Consider the following 13876-nt stretch of genomic DNA (forward strand, 5'->3'; position numbering starts at 1 on the left):
GTTCTCATCCTGGGGCAAAGGTTTCAACTTGAGGTAACTCTTCCAGGTTAGCAGAGTTTGTAACCTGAAGCGTTTGTAACTCGAGGTACCACTGTACAATATTGGCATAGAAAAAGTGCATCATATACATGGATCAGAGCACAACATGGTTAAAGAAACATAGTAGGAAATACTTTAGGATAAAACTTTCCAGACATCGTGAGGTACAAAAATGACATAGTGGGAGATACTTTAGGATAAAATGTTTCTAAATTTTCTGCCATGTATTTGCATGGTGTTAGTGGTTCTGTCGTGACCCACCTTGGATCAGGCCTCAACTCACTAGTGCATGCCAACCCACTAGCTGAAGACCAATATCTAGGCAAACCACTGCTTATCAGTCACTGGCCTCTTCTCTGTTAACATGGTAATAATAATTCTGGCGTCTTTTACTGAATTGTGGTGAGGATGAATTGCCACAGAGATGGATGACTGCAACTATTTTCAGTCTCTCTCACTTTCACAGGTGTTCATTCACAGGTCCACCCATCTTTTTTTCCGAGTGTATCTGCACAAATCCAAACAAAAGATAATCTGAACGTTACTCTAAATATTTCTAGACATATTTTCTCTGAAAACAGCAGAACAGAATGTTTTTATTATTATTATTGAAAAGAGGGAGGGTAGTGGTTTTTAATTTTTGTCAGAGCAGCCTCTGGCTAGAAAAGAGGCTCAAGTCAAGAGCAATGAAGCACTCACATGAATATACAAAGCTTAATCTTTTTCCTTTGCTCTTCTAGACAAAAAGTGTTGCTCCCTCCAGGCATGCATTTCTGGAGTGCAAACTACAGAATCTGCAAACACCTGCTTCCTTTTTTCATACAAAGCGGTTGGAACCTCAGCTGGTATAACTCAGGGTTGTTTTGAAGGGGGTTTGAGTGATTTGGAATTCTAGAGAACTATCTTTTGCTCTTCTGTGTGAATACTTAAGCACTTGTACACTTGAGTTTTTAAGTGATGCAGGATTGGATGGGGAAGTGTCTTCAATGACAGCAGGTGAGCAATCTCTGTAAGAAATGTAGGCATACCAAGCTTTTGACACTGAAAAGCTTTTGCACTTTTAAAATGAGCTATCCTTCATATGAGCATGAAAAGCCATTCTGCAAAATTTTCTCACTTGTGTATTATTAGTATCTTTGTAGAAAAGTCATCATTGTTAGAGATGATGACTGTCAAGGAGGGAAAGGGATACTCTGGGCAGAAATATTTCACATTTTGAAAAGCTTTTGAGAACCGCAAGGTATATGATAGATCCATTCCCTGATCCTGGCCACTATTGTATATAGAGACATGGTAAAGATGTAGACAAAAGAGTTCATGATGCTAAATGTGTCACTTGAAGTCAAGGGTATTTATTTATCAGGTGTTCAGAGGGCAGGTCACAGCAATATATTCATACAAGTAAAAACAAATAAAAGAGGTAAATCAGTTTATAAATAATAATAATAATAAACAAGTAAAACTATTTAAAACAAAAGCCGTGTCGTATTGATTAAATAAAACAGAAGAAGAAACTTCCGGCGAGGATGCCATCGCGGGCGGTCGTGGGTCGCTTCGGCAGCGAGGCGACCCAGGTCGGCCCGGGGGTAGGAGCCCCGCTACCGCAAAGCGGGGCTCCGTTGAGCCGCGGGTTGAGCATCCCGCGGCTTGGGCTCTCCGGCGAGCCCGCTATGGCTCCGAACCCTTCCCCCGTTCCCCCTGTAAAGGGGGAGTGGGGGTGAAGGGACCACGGAGCCGGGCTGAGGAGACATGCCCCAACTGGACCGGCGAAGCGGCGGCCGCCGCTCGCGGTGAGCGATATCGTTCTACCTGGCAGAAGGAAAATAAATGAAGCCCGTTGGCCGTGAGTACTTGAACAACGGAATTTATCTTTGACATTTGGCGCTCCGGGAGATATGATGGAAAGGAGCCCGTTTTTCTCCCTTTGGTGGAAAGAAACTAACTGTTCTGATGGTGACTGCTGCTACAGTGATGGATACAATGTTTCGGCTTTTGATAAGTGAGACTGATCAGATCCCTTTCGGGGGAGTAAGTTGGTGGTGGATATTTCTTTTTAAAATGGATAGACTGTAATCTTTTTGCCCTGACTCCAGGGAAAATGGCTGCAGAGACTTGTGAGTGAGATGGAAAAGTACTGTGACTAAGACGGAAAAACACTGAAACTTGATACTCTATGCCCACTTCTACCATGTTAGGTTTCGTTTTCAAGCTGGTTTTAGACTCTGGACTGACTCACGAGCAAAGGATTATTTTTCTAAAGTTAGAATTGCTAAACCAGAAATTAATTTTGCTGAACCAGGATGTTGCAGAAAAGTTATATCCCACAGGAAAGACTATTCAGAACATTGTTGAAATGGAAGGAAACCTTGGCAGAGAGCTGAAGGGAATTATTGAAGAACAAAATATGATGTCTTTGCAACTCTGAGAAGATGAAAAGTCCTGCTGGGGTGGGAGACCCAGGATGAGAAGATTTTTTATATCCAATTTCTGGGGTGGGAGCCCAGGAATGATGGGGAAAAGACTTATATATTCACAATTAGAAGAGGAACGGAATTTCGAACCGGAGATGCTGGAAGGTGATGATCTGTGTACCCTGATGCTCCCTGCAAGGACTGTTGTAGACTACGTCTGGAACTGTGGACTTACAAGAAAAGAGGACATTCTGGAAAATGGTACTGGTGTAAGATGGAGGAACGCTTGGGGGGAGACCCCGAAATGGCGAAAGAAAATGGATAGAAAAGGGATAGGGTGAAATGTATTAAGGATAAAATTAGGATGATTTGTTATGGTACCCTGAAGCCGGTGTGTTAAGATTTTAAGTTTTTGAATTAGAGAAGAGATATTTGAATTTTTCTTTATTAGCAGTAGTCTAAGTGAAAGAAGATGTTTTGATATGATTCGACATAAGAAGTAATATGTTGTGTTATGAAGCTGTATTATTAATTATCATGAAATTAGACTTGGATTAGATTCGATTTAAGTTAACGAGTGATAGATTATTGTGAATTAAAAATAAGATTTTAAGAAGTATGTTTAGCTTTGATTTTTAAATGATTTAATTTCAGAGATGAGAAGTTATTAAAGTAAAATTGGAATTGGAACTGAAGGAGAGAAAACGGGGGAAGTCACTTAACAATGATTCGAACAAGAAAAGTTTTTTTTTTAATGTAAACAAGAAAAAGAATTGTTGGTGTATTTGTATTTGTTTTAATGTGGTTTGATTGTTGGGTTTGGGTTTGTGTTGGTATATGTGTTATGTTGTTCTTTGTTTTGAAAAAACCAATAAATTCTTTATAAAAAATAAAAATAAATAAAACAGAAGAAGTACACACCACTGACACACACACACACACACACACACAACCTGAATATGCAAAGCCAGAGTAAAGAAGTGGAATCTATATAATGAAGATGCTAGATGCATCTCTGTGGGGATGGAATAACACCCTAGTGAACAATATTGATAGCTGCTGAGTGGTCAAGCAGAATGAGCATGGTTGTTCTCCCACAAATGTCATCAACTGGGGTGTCCAGGGCAGTTTCAGTGCCATGAAGCTGGGGCAAAATGGATCCAGATAATGGTTATTTTACTTTAAATGCTGGTATGGTGGGTTGCTTGGAATCTGCCATTTGAGAAGGGTCCTAACCCTTTCCTCCCTTGCCACAATCCCAATTGAAATTGTCTCCATGGCATAAATTAGCTTCTCAGAAGGCAATCTTCCCTATGAACCTACGGAAGCTTGCCATTGGGGACAATTTTCCTTCAGACCACGATGGAGGCTATTAACAGTATTTTTAAAGAAAGGAAAAGGAAAGCAAGCAAGTATGACACTTCAAGTCTAGTTTGGCCCAGAATCAAAAGCTTATTGGAAATATTGGCTCACAGCATGCTGTGTAAGTGAAAAGGGAAACTGCTGGGAATTAACTGTGTGGAAACCCTGCAATATTCACAGTGGGAGTTCACATGCACTGTGGGAGAAATGTCCTCAGTTACTAAAAGAAGCTAAGCCCTCCATTCTCCTCTTAAGCAATAACAAAGAGGGTTGGGTTAGAAACTTTGGTTGAGAGACAGCCCAACCCCCGCTCCCCCATCTCTTAACAAAGAAGAAGAAGAAGAAGAAGAAGAATTCAGTCTCCCTTTACCCTGAGATCACTGTTGGAGGGATGAATTCATAGGGTTTTTCCAATGTTACTCCTACTCAATGTCTACAATGGGTCTATTTTTAGTAGGACTAGCACTGGCTACAATCCTGTAGCTCCTTGTGTTACACATAACATTTGTGTTGGATAGGCGAAGTAAACTCTAATTGCTTTCCTAGAGGGTCAACCCTACCACAAGCTGAAATGAGGCAGCCACCTCAGCCAGCAAATGTCAAGACGAAGGGAGTGACAAAACTGTCTGTGTCACATAGCCTGCACTGTACTCCCTAAGCTAAACCTGGTGCCTTCAAGTGCAGTGGAGCTGTCCCATTGTCACCATCAAAGCTAGACTCAACCGCCTGTCTGGTCAGATTTGTTACATGTCATGGGAGAGGCGGCATCTTGTACTTTACCTCAGGCAGTAAAATGTATTGGGCTGCCCCTGTTTCCCTAAGCCAACAACATTAACCCACCTTTCTCATAAGAAAAAGTGAGTGTACACTGTCCTCTGCTGAAAGAGATATTCCTCAGTAGGGAGTCATCGAATCATAGACTTGTAGAGTTGGAAGGGACCGTGAAAGTCATCATCCAACCCCCTGCAATACAGGAATCTTTTTGCCCAACATGGGGTTCAAACCTATGACTCTGAGATTAAGAGTCTCATGCTCTACCAACTGAGCTGTCCCCAAGACATGGTCAAAGACTGCTGTTTGGACTCCCAGCATGCTGGTTCATGTGACACTTACTTTACAGACAGCTAGATAAGGAAAAGATACTTGATGACTGAGTTTGTCCTTGCTAACTTGGCTCAGTTAAGACATTTGCCCATGTTCTCCAATACTGTGTTTTTATAGGAACATCCATGCTTCTACTCCTGAACTGCTTGGAACAAAGAATATGAATGTCACTGCTTTGTCCTGCTACTGAGTGAATCTGGCTGGCCACAGTGAGAGAAGAAAGAAAGACAGTGATGCTGGAAGGAATCAACCAGAATATTCTAATGATATGCTATTTGGGGGGCGGGGGTAATGTCAGAATGGTTAGATATGCGTCTGACATGCATCTTGCAAATCTCACTGCGTCTTGCCTACAATTCACAGTCCCATAGCTTACTATCACAAAGGTGCGTTTATCTTAGATAAATAACTTTTGGATGAAGTCTGCTATGGAGCACTTTAGAGCTATTGTAGGAGGGATTGCAAGCTTTGCAAATCCTGTGACCCTGCCTGATTGTGCAAGTCCAGACACAGAAGAGTTTGCGTGAGATGGTGAAATGAAATATACCTTGGAGACAGTGAGTGATGTCAGCTACCCCAGGCTCCTCTTGGTGCCTCCTCTACAGCAAAGCTTCTGCAAAGCATGTCAATTCATGTTTGCTACTTAGACAAAGAAGGGAATTCAAATTCAAAAGGTGGCTTTCTTTTCTTTCTGGAGATTTAGGGATGGGCTGTTGCTGCAAAACATGAACATCTTTCAACTGGGCAGATTCAGAGCAGGGTAATGGGACTGAAGAATGGGAGGCTGAATTTTGAAAGGGAGATGAAAACAGCCATTTGCCTTTTCTTAATTAGACATGAAAGGTTCTAAGTGGATTTGCATCCCAGGCAGACTTATCCTATGCTTGTTTACTCTGAAGAAGGAACCACTAAGTTCAGTGGGTCTTACTCTGAAGTAATTGGACATAGATTCGAAGCCTCAGGCGACAATCCTTAGCAGTCTTACTAGACAGGAGAATTGAACTAATTGAAGTAATGTCTATATTGATATTTAATTTCAGTCCCTTACATCTAAATAAAATTAATTACTTTTCAGGGAAATTAAATCTATCAGGAAGGAAACAGACCCCCAATTCAGTATCATTAATAGAGCATCAGCAAAGGGGATGTGGAAATAAGTACAAAGGCTATGGAAGTGGGATGGTTTTGCAGACTGGTAGAGTGTAAAGTGGAATTTCATGGAATAGAGAATTGTGCAATGAATCATATGTTGAATTTTTAAAAAAGGCATTCCTCATTTCATATTTTATCTCATTACAGTTACTACCACTCTTGATATGATTAACCCAAAATATAATTTGCCTGTGTTTAGTTAATCACTACTAAAAGTACAATTCTGTTATTTACTAAGAGAAACTTTCTGACACAGTTCAGATGTTTCCTCACAACAAAGCAGAGTCAAAATGCTCTTGTAGTAGGCTATAGTCATAAGTACAAGTAAGCGTTCTTGAGTTCAACAGGATTTGCTCTCTACTGTGTCTAGGATTGCAGCCACCATATATATATGGAGTGTGCACAGGCCCCAATATTCACCTTGCATTTGTACATTTATTTATTTTTTTAAAAAAATCCTATCTGTTTCTGAATTATTCTGTAAACTCTCCACTTTGATCTGTAATTCGGCTCCTGGGTCACTCTTGATAACAAAGTTCTGTGTTTCCCCATCTGAAAGATGGATTTAGTTTTTACCCCTTTTAGTCAAAGTGGATAAAATTTACAGGCACAGGAACCCTTCTACACAAATAGCGCCTGTCTTGTTTTGGTGGTAGGGTGGAATGGGAGGGAAAGGGATTCATTCTCCTCCATAATTCCTTTTGAGGGAGTGAGGGGCATTTGCCTTTCATATCATGAAACAATTAAGAGGTGGCCAAGTGGTGTATATCCTTGCTTATACATTTTTTCAAGACTTTGCAGCTTATTTACAGAATACAGTTGCTTGTATTCTCCTATAGGCCTCCTGTTGGATTGTACAAGTCTGCAATATTGTAAGGCTGTCTACAGCACTGCCTGCAAAGTTTGGGGGGAGCTCTGGTTTTTAATTTATTTAAAAATAAATAAATCTGCATTTCTCTCCATTAAAACTTAAATGGAGTGTGTGTGTGTGTGCGTGTTGCAAAGCCTGTGGGCCTAGAAAAAGAAATAAATATTGTATAGGTAAATTTAGAATTGTATAGGTAGAGAAAAACACGGAAACAGAGCACTCTATGGCTGTGAGGGGGGCCTTGATCTGACGCAGGGCTATTGACATTATGCTTCAGCTCAGGAAGGGGGAGAGAAAACCAAATCACCCATATTCACCTTTTTATTCAGTGCCAATGCACGCCCCTAGGATATACAATATGAAACTTTTGAAGGGAGCTGTAATGATAATAGGAAATTGTGGTGTAAACAAACAGTGGTAACTTAGAGAAGTGAATGCTGGTGAGCCATGTGAAAGCTGAGATTGGAAATATCAAAGTAAAGCCTCTGCTGCCAGAACAGCGTGATTTCTTTATTGGTACACTACATTCTTTCATTCTGGAAGATAAGTAGTGTGTTCTCATAAATGACAGCCAAACTGAACATTACAAATGGCACAGGGGCAGAAGCTAACACCATGCCTTTTTAAAAGCTTATAAAGCTTTGAATCCTGAACTGCTTCAACAGTCATACATCTAGAGCGCAAGTGTTTGGTAAATACAGTCCTCATTGCAGGTGTAAAGACAAGAATTATCTAGAATCCCAAGTGCACAAACTCTAGGTGACTAATCAAAACAAATCTGGAAGATCCATGGGATGTTAATCCAAAATTACAAAGAATCAGGGTCTAGGCAACTTATTAAACCAATACTCCCTTACAATATATATGCAGATACTGCCTGTAGTTTATGCACCACAGAAAGTTATGGTGATGCTGAGGAGTAATGTTCTGAATAAACTGATTTGCATTATTATTTATTATTTTAAACTTGCTAATTACTTGTCACATGAAAGGTCTCCTTGCAACTTACAACATATTTATAAGCGTAAGTAAAACTGTATTATATTATAAGCACATTCACTCACAACCCCCCCAACATGCAATTAATTTAAATATTACACAAAGCAATTCCCCCACCTTAACTGCAGTAGAAAGCATACAGCAGAACACTAAAAGCAAAATAAAATAATCACAATCCTTCAAAGTGTGGTGGAAAGGTAAATTTTTGCCTGGTGGTAAAAAGATGTCAGCAAAGGCACCAAGCAGACCTCAGTGGGGAATGTTTTCCACAAACAGGGAACCACAGCTAAGAAGTCTTGCTTCCTTGATGCAATGGTCAAAACATAACAATTATTCAATACAATAGTTGTGTAAAAGCCTAGCAAAGACCAGATCAGAATATATTTAGAACCAAAGGACACAAACAAAGCACTGCTGGGGAAGCATTTTCAATTGCCTACTGTAAAAGAAATCACAATAAGTTACCATGAGTAGAATTATTTACAGCCCTCAATGCCAGCAGTGGATTTAGCCAATTCAGCTGGCAGAAACAGATTTACAAAATCACCATTTGAACAGAGGCGGACAACATGCAGCCTTAGGGTCAGATGTAGCCTCACAAATTCATTTTATGGGAAGTGGTCATAATTCAGTGGTAGAGCAACTGCTTTGCATGCAGAAGGCCCCAGCTTCAATCCCTGGTATCTCAAGGTAGGGCTGGGAGAGAACCCTGCCTGATATCCTGGAGACAATTGGACTATCTCTGCAAAATTGTATATTTAAGGATTTGCAATGCTCCTATCATTAGCAGAAACAATTTTAAATTTATTCAGTTTTGGATGTGCAAAATTAGTAAATAAACTATCATGAGGTGTTTTCTTGAAATCTATTCCTTTTAGTTGTTCCATGCATACCCCTGCACATCTAAACATTTTTCAGAGAGAGAGAGAGAGAGAGAGAGAGAGAGAGAGAGAGAGAGAGAGAGAGAGAGAGAACTGTTGTTTTCTGGGGGGGGGGGGGTTCTCAATGTTACACAGGCATATAGAAACACACACAAAGGCCCATCTTATTCAGCATCCTTTTCTCACAGTGACCAACCACTTCCCTGTGGGAAACCTTCAAGCAGAACCTGAGCCCAAGTTTACTCTCCCTGCCTGTGGTTTCCAGCATCTGGTATCCACAAGCATTACGGCTTCCAAACAAGGGTAACAAGTGAGTCTCTCCACAACGGCAAAACAGCTAATCCTGCAAAATTGGTAGCTGCCTCTTTCCCATTGTAATAATTAAACGTAGCTGCTTTAACTTTTCAAAAATTGCCTTATGGACTGCTATCCAGGAAAGAGCAACATTCTAATGTCATAGTTACTGTTGCAATGTTTGGAATAAACATTGTTAGATAATTGGCTGTTCCTACAATTTTTGTAGATCAAGCTTGTTCTTTCCTTTAGGTACTACAGCTGCAACCTCTGTTTGATTTAGCACCAGGCTTTTGCATTTCCTTGGCTAAATTGTGCCCAACCTGTCAGACATGGCATACAGTGGTACCTCGGGTTACAGATGCTTCAGGTTACAGACACTTCAGATTACAGACTCTGCTATCCCAGAAATAGTACCTCGGGTTAAGAACATTGCTTCAGGATGAGAACAGAAATCGTGCGGCGGCAGCATGGAGACAGCGGGAGGCCCCATTAGCTAAAGTGGTACCTCAGGTTAAGAACAGTTTCAGGTTAAGAACGGACCTCCGGAACGAATTAAGTTCTTAACCAGAGGTACCACTGTATTTCAATTCTCCATTATTCAGTTTCAGAATTCACTCTCAATGCCTAAGTAGAACTTACTCCAATGCTTCATTGTTTCCTGTCTATTCTGTTCCCTCACAAGGATTGCAGTTGTATAAGAAGTAACACTGTAAACAACTTAAAACTTTGGCAGAATTAGAGCAATACTTGTAAAGTACAAAATGCAATGTAAAAGTTAGAAATACTTATAACAAATTAGAAAAAGAAGGATAAGCTGAAGGAAAAGGGGAGTAATTAAAGAAACAAGAGAAGGGCTAGTGGAAGTCAAGGGATTCAGAGAATCCCAAATGTGAAGGTGAATGGTATGTTTAAATTGAAATGCACTATGTAAAAATTAATTTAAAAATATTAATATAAAAAAGAAACACTATCTAGATCAGGGGTCAGCTATCTTCCCCATGCCACTAAGGATTCCCTCAGGGTAAACTATCAGAGGGCATAGTCAGAGAAAAGTCCTCTGGTTTAATTGATCTGGCACTGTTTGGATTTTCACCTTTTATTAGAATTCCTAGTCATGTGCAGATCTACTCAGAAGCAAAGCACTGCTAGACCCTATCTGGGGCAGGTCATGGAGAATCTATTCTAAAATAACTTAGGAAAAGATTTGTTGGGTGAAATTGGCAAGCAGGGGAAGAGGTAAGCACAAGAATCCACAAATTTGAGTTGTCCTTGGTGGTTAAAATTGTGGGACTGCCTCTGAAGACCAGCATGAGGTCAAGGATGAGCACTACCTTCCTCTTCCTGAAGAGAGCAGCCCCCAAATAGAGCAGCCCCCAAACTCAGCTCCTGGCTTTGGAAGTGTGTCTGAAGTCCAGCATGTCTGACCTGAATTCTACTCCCTTCAAAACTCAGAAGGAGGGCAAGAGGTTAATCATTCTCCCTATCAAGCTGGGCTTCGAAGATACCCCCAGAGGGGATAGCAGTGTTCACCACAGAGAGCAAAGTACCAGTAAGTTAATTTGTTTGCTGGTTAGAACATCCCTGCCCATCTTTCCTAAAGATCCACTTCTCCTACTCACAAGAGGATTTAAAGAGAAACATTTATTTTGGAATCTCTGTTTTGTTTTATAACATATAGTTCTATATGTAGTCTCTTTGAACAAAATGTGAATTAAGTAAATAATATATAGGATTGGACTGTTAGTGTTTCACTTCCAGAGCAGAGGGCTGCAAACACAAGTAGTTTGAAATTCCTTACCAGTTTGGGTTCATTCTTCATTTGCAGCTGTGTTACTTTGCAATGAATAAATATATCTGCTCTTTGCTCAGATATGTGCTGTTGTTCAAGACAGCTTTACCAAACAAGTCGGGGCAATCCAGAGCTGAATGACGCTCAAAGCACAGCATTCCCAAAGGCATGCCTTTAACTGGCATTGGATAAGTGAGCATGTGTCTTCATGCCCTCAGAAAGGAAAGGGCTTGGTTTATTCACAGTTGTGTTCCAAATTGCAGGTAGACAGCCAAGTGTAAAGCCACAGCAGAACATATTATAGGGCACAAATATACAGAAAGATTTGCATGGATGAAAGGACAGGAAATCGAGTGAGTGAACTGTTGGTATCAGGTTTTATGCAGAATGAAGAAAGAGTAAATATTCTAAGCAGGAAGTGATATGATGGCAGGGGGCTTGAATATAAGGTCACTTACGGCCCTAGAATATCCGCTCAGCTGGGGCTCCAGGGGAGCAGCATTTGCCAGCTGGGGCTCCAGGGGAGCAGCATTTGCCATGTGGCATGGATCTGACTGATCCTGGGGGACTGCCATCTTCTGGCACAACTGGAGGATGGAAGTTCACCTGGTGCTACCCACCTCTGGCCATGCCAGACCTTCCTTTCTTTGTGGGCCTGACCTGCAAGGCCAATTGGGGTAGGGGCAGGAGCACCCATGCCATATTTGCTGACTGTTGCAGGATTTTCCAACCACCCACCCACCCAGTCTGTTTGGAGCCCACTCAGTGGGGGAATGGGCCCATGAAGTGGTTTACTCAGTCACTGTATTTGAGACTACGGATGCAGCTTGCAGGTTTTCACCTATTCAGGGATGTCCAACAGGTAGATTGCAATCCAGTGGTAGATCACAGGGTGTCCGTGGTAGATCATGGGAACCCCCTCAAAAGCTCAACAAGTTAGGCTTCCAAAAAAAAAAAAAGCTCAACTTGATTTTTAGTATTCTTTTAGTCAAAGTAGAAAAAAAATAGCATTGCTGCCTCAGTAAAAGATACTTTTGTTTTACCTTTATACATAATAAACATTTGTTGTGCAAGTTTTTGCATATATTGTAAAGATGGCAAAGGATGGCTGAAATATATGCAATATTGCACAAGTATTACATTCATATTTCATATTTCTGCAGAAACCAACCAAGCACTTTCAGATTATGGTTTGTACTTTGTCCAAAAAGCAAACTGTTTGTTTAATTCTCATTGTTTTTGGCCAAATCAGCTCACAATGAGGGCAAATGCATTTCTGTATTTAAAAGATTGCTATCCCACTACTCCACCTAAATAGTCCAAGACAACTACCCAAAATCATGTTAATATTCCAGAAATAACATCTAAGCAGATTTCTACATGGCTAGGAACTTCACATGCCATAAATTTAGATATAGCTAATTTCACTAAGCTTTCTCTTCTCAATGCTTAAAATGTTTATCATGATTAATTTGAAGGAAAACTTGCTCTGCGTTAGTTTGTTATTTTGCTATGGGGCAAATTCTAGTGGTTTACCAGATGAGCAAACTTTGCAATTTCTTGAGTGCCTCGGGTGATAAGGAGGTGTATTCTACTATTATTCAATTACTGTGTGTGATGCATAGAGATGGGTTTTACGTGTTGACTCTGCTGGCAAGATATTAAAGGCACTGAAAGGAGAACCAAACAAACCTGGCCAGTGAGGTCTGCTGCAACTTACTGTTACTTTTTCAAAATCAGTTACTATCAGTACTTTCCTATGTGTCAGCTGTAAATGTTCTCTCTCCCCACCACCTCTCTCTGTGTTTGCTGTCATTAGCATTAGCCTGATATGATATTCCATCACTACCCCATATGGCAATTTTTTACAACCCTTCTTAAAAGGGTGCAAAAGAGTTTTCAAGGGGGGAATTGCCAAGAGAAAGAAAACGTCTCTATTACTGAGGCAAACAAGCCAATCACTCTCCTCAAACCGCACATAGTCGACCTGGGGTAGAATGTGAAATGGGATTGACATTCAGGTGTGAATGGTATCATTCCACACAACATTTATTTCCATTGGATGTGCATTCAAATACACAGAGCTGCCCCAACTAGTGACACAGAACAAGTTTTGCCGTGCAATCTACAACTAACCTGAAACCTCTCTGCAGCGAAAGATTTCTTACAAAAAGGCCAGTTTGCAGAATTTTCTCTGAATATTCTGCACAATGTGTGCATGTGTGTACCTCATCCTAAATATCCCAGAGTGACATTAATTCCAGAGCATTGCAAAATGGTGGTCAGGCTGCCAACACACACACAGCAGCAGCAGCAAAATCTTGCTCAGAAAGAAAGCTGTTCTACTGCCACTGCTAATGGTGAGCTCCACCTCTAAGAAAGGGTCTGGAAAACAAGCCTTATGAGGAACAGTTGAGGGAGTTGGAGGGGAAAGGAGACTGAGAAGAGATATGATATCTAAAGGGCTGTCACATGGAAGATGGAGCAAACTAGGACACAAACTAATGGCTTCAAATTACAAGAAATGAGATTCTGACTAAACATCAGGATAACTTTCTGATAGCAAGAGCTGTTCCACAGTGGAACAGGCTCCCACAGGAGGTTGTGGACTCTCCTCCCTTGGAGGTTTTTAAGCAGAGGTTGGGTGGTCATCTGTCTTGGGTGCTTTAGCTGACCCTCAGGATCCTTTCCAATGCTGCAATTCTATGATTATATCATTATCTGCCCAATTACTAGGACAGGGGCAATATTCTCCCTGTTTTGGAGTGATGGCAACAGAACAGCTACATTTGCTTTCAGTCATTTGCCCTCTAACACCATGATGTCCTCATGTTTACTGTGTGATTCCTTTTTTAATTATATTTTTATTAAAATTCCATTTTATAATATTTAAATACATCCTTGTTGTACTCTTTACTTATTTGCTGATACGAGCTTATCGACTTCCCTCCCTCCCGCCTCGTGGTTTTCATAA

The sequence above is a fragment of the Lacerta agilis genome, chromosome 6 (genome assembly GCF_009819535.1).
Source record: "Lacerta agilis isolate rLacAgi1 chromosome 6, rLacAgi1.pri, whole genome shotgun sequence".
Classification (NCBI taxonomy): Eukaryota; Metazoa; Chordata; class Lepidosauria; order Squamata; family Lacertidae; genus Lacerta; species Lacerta agilis.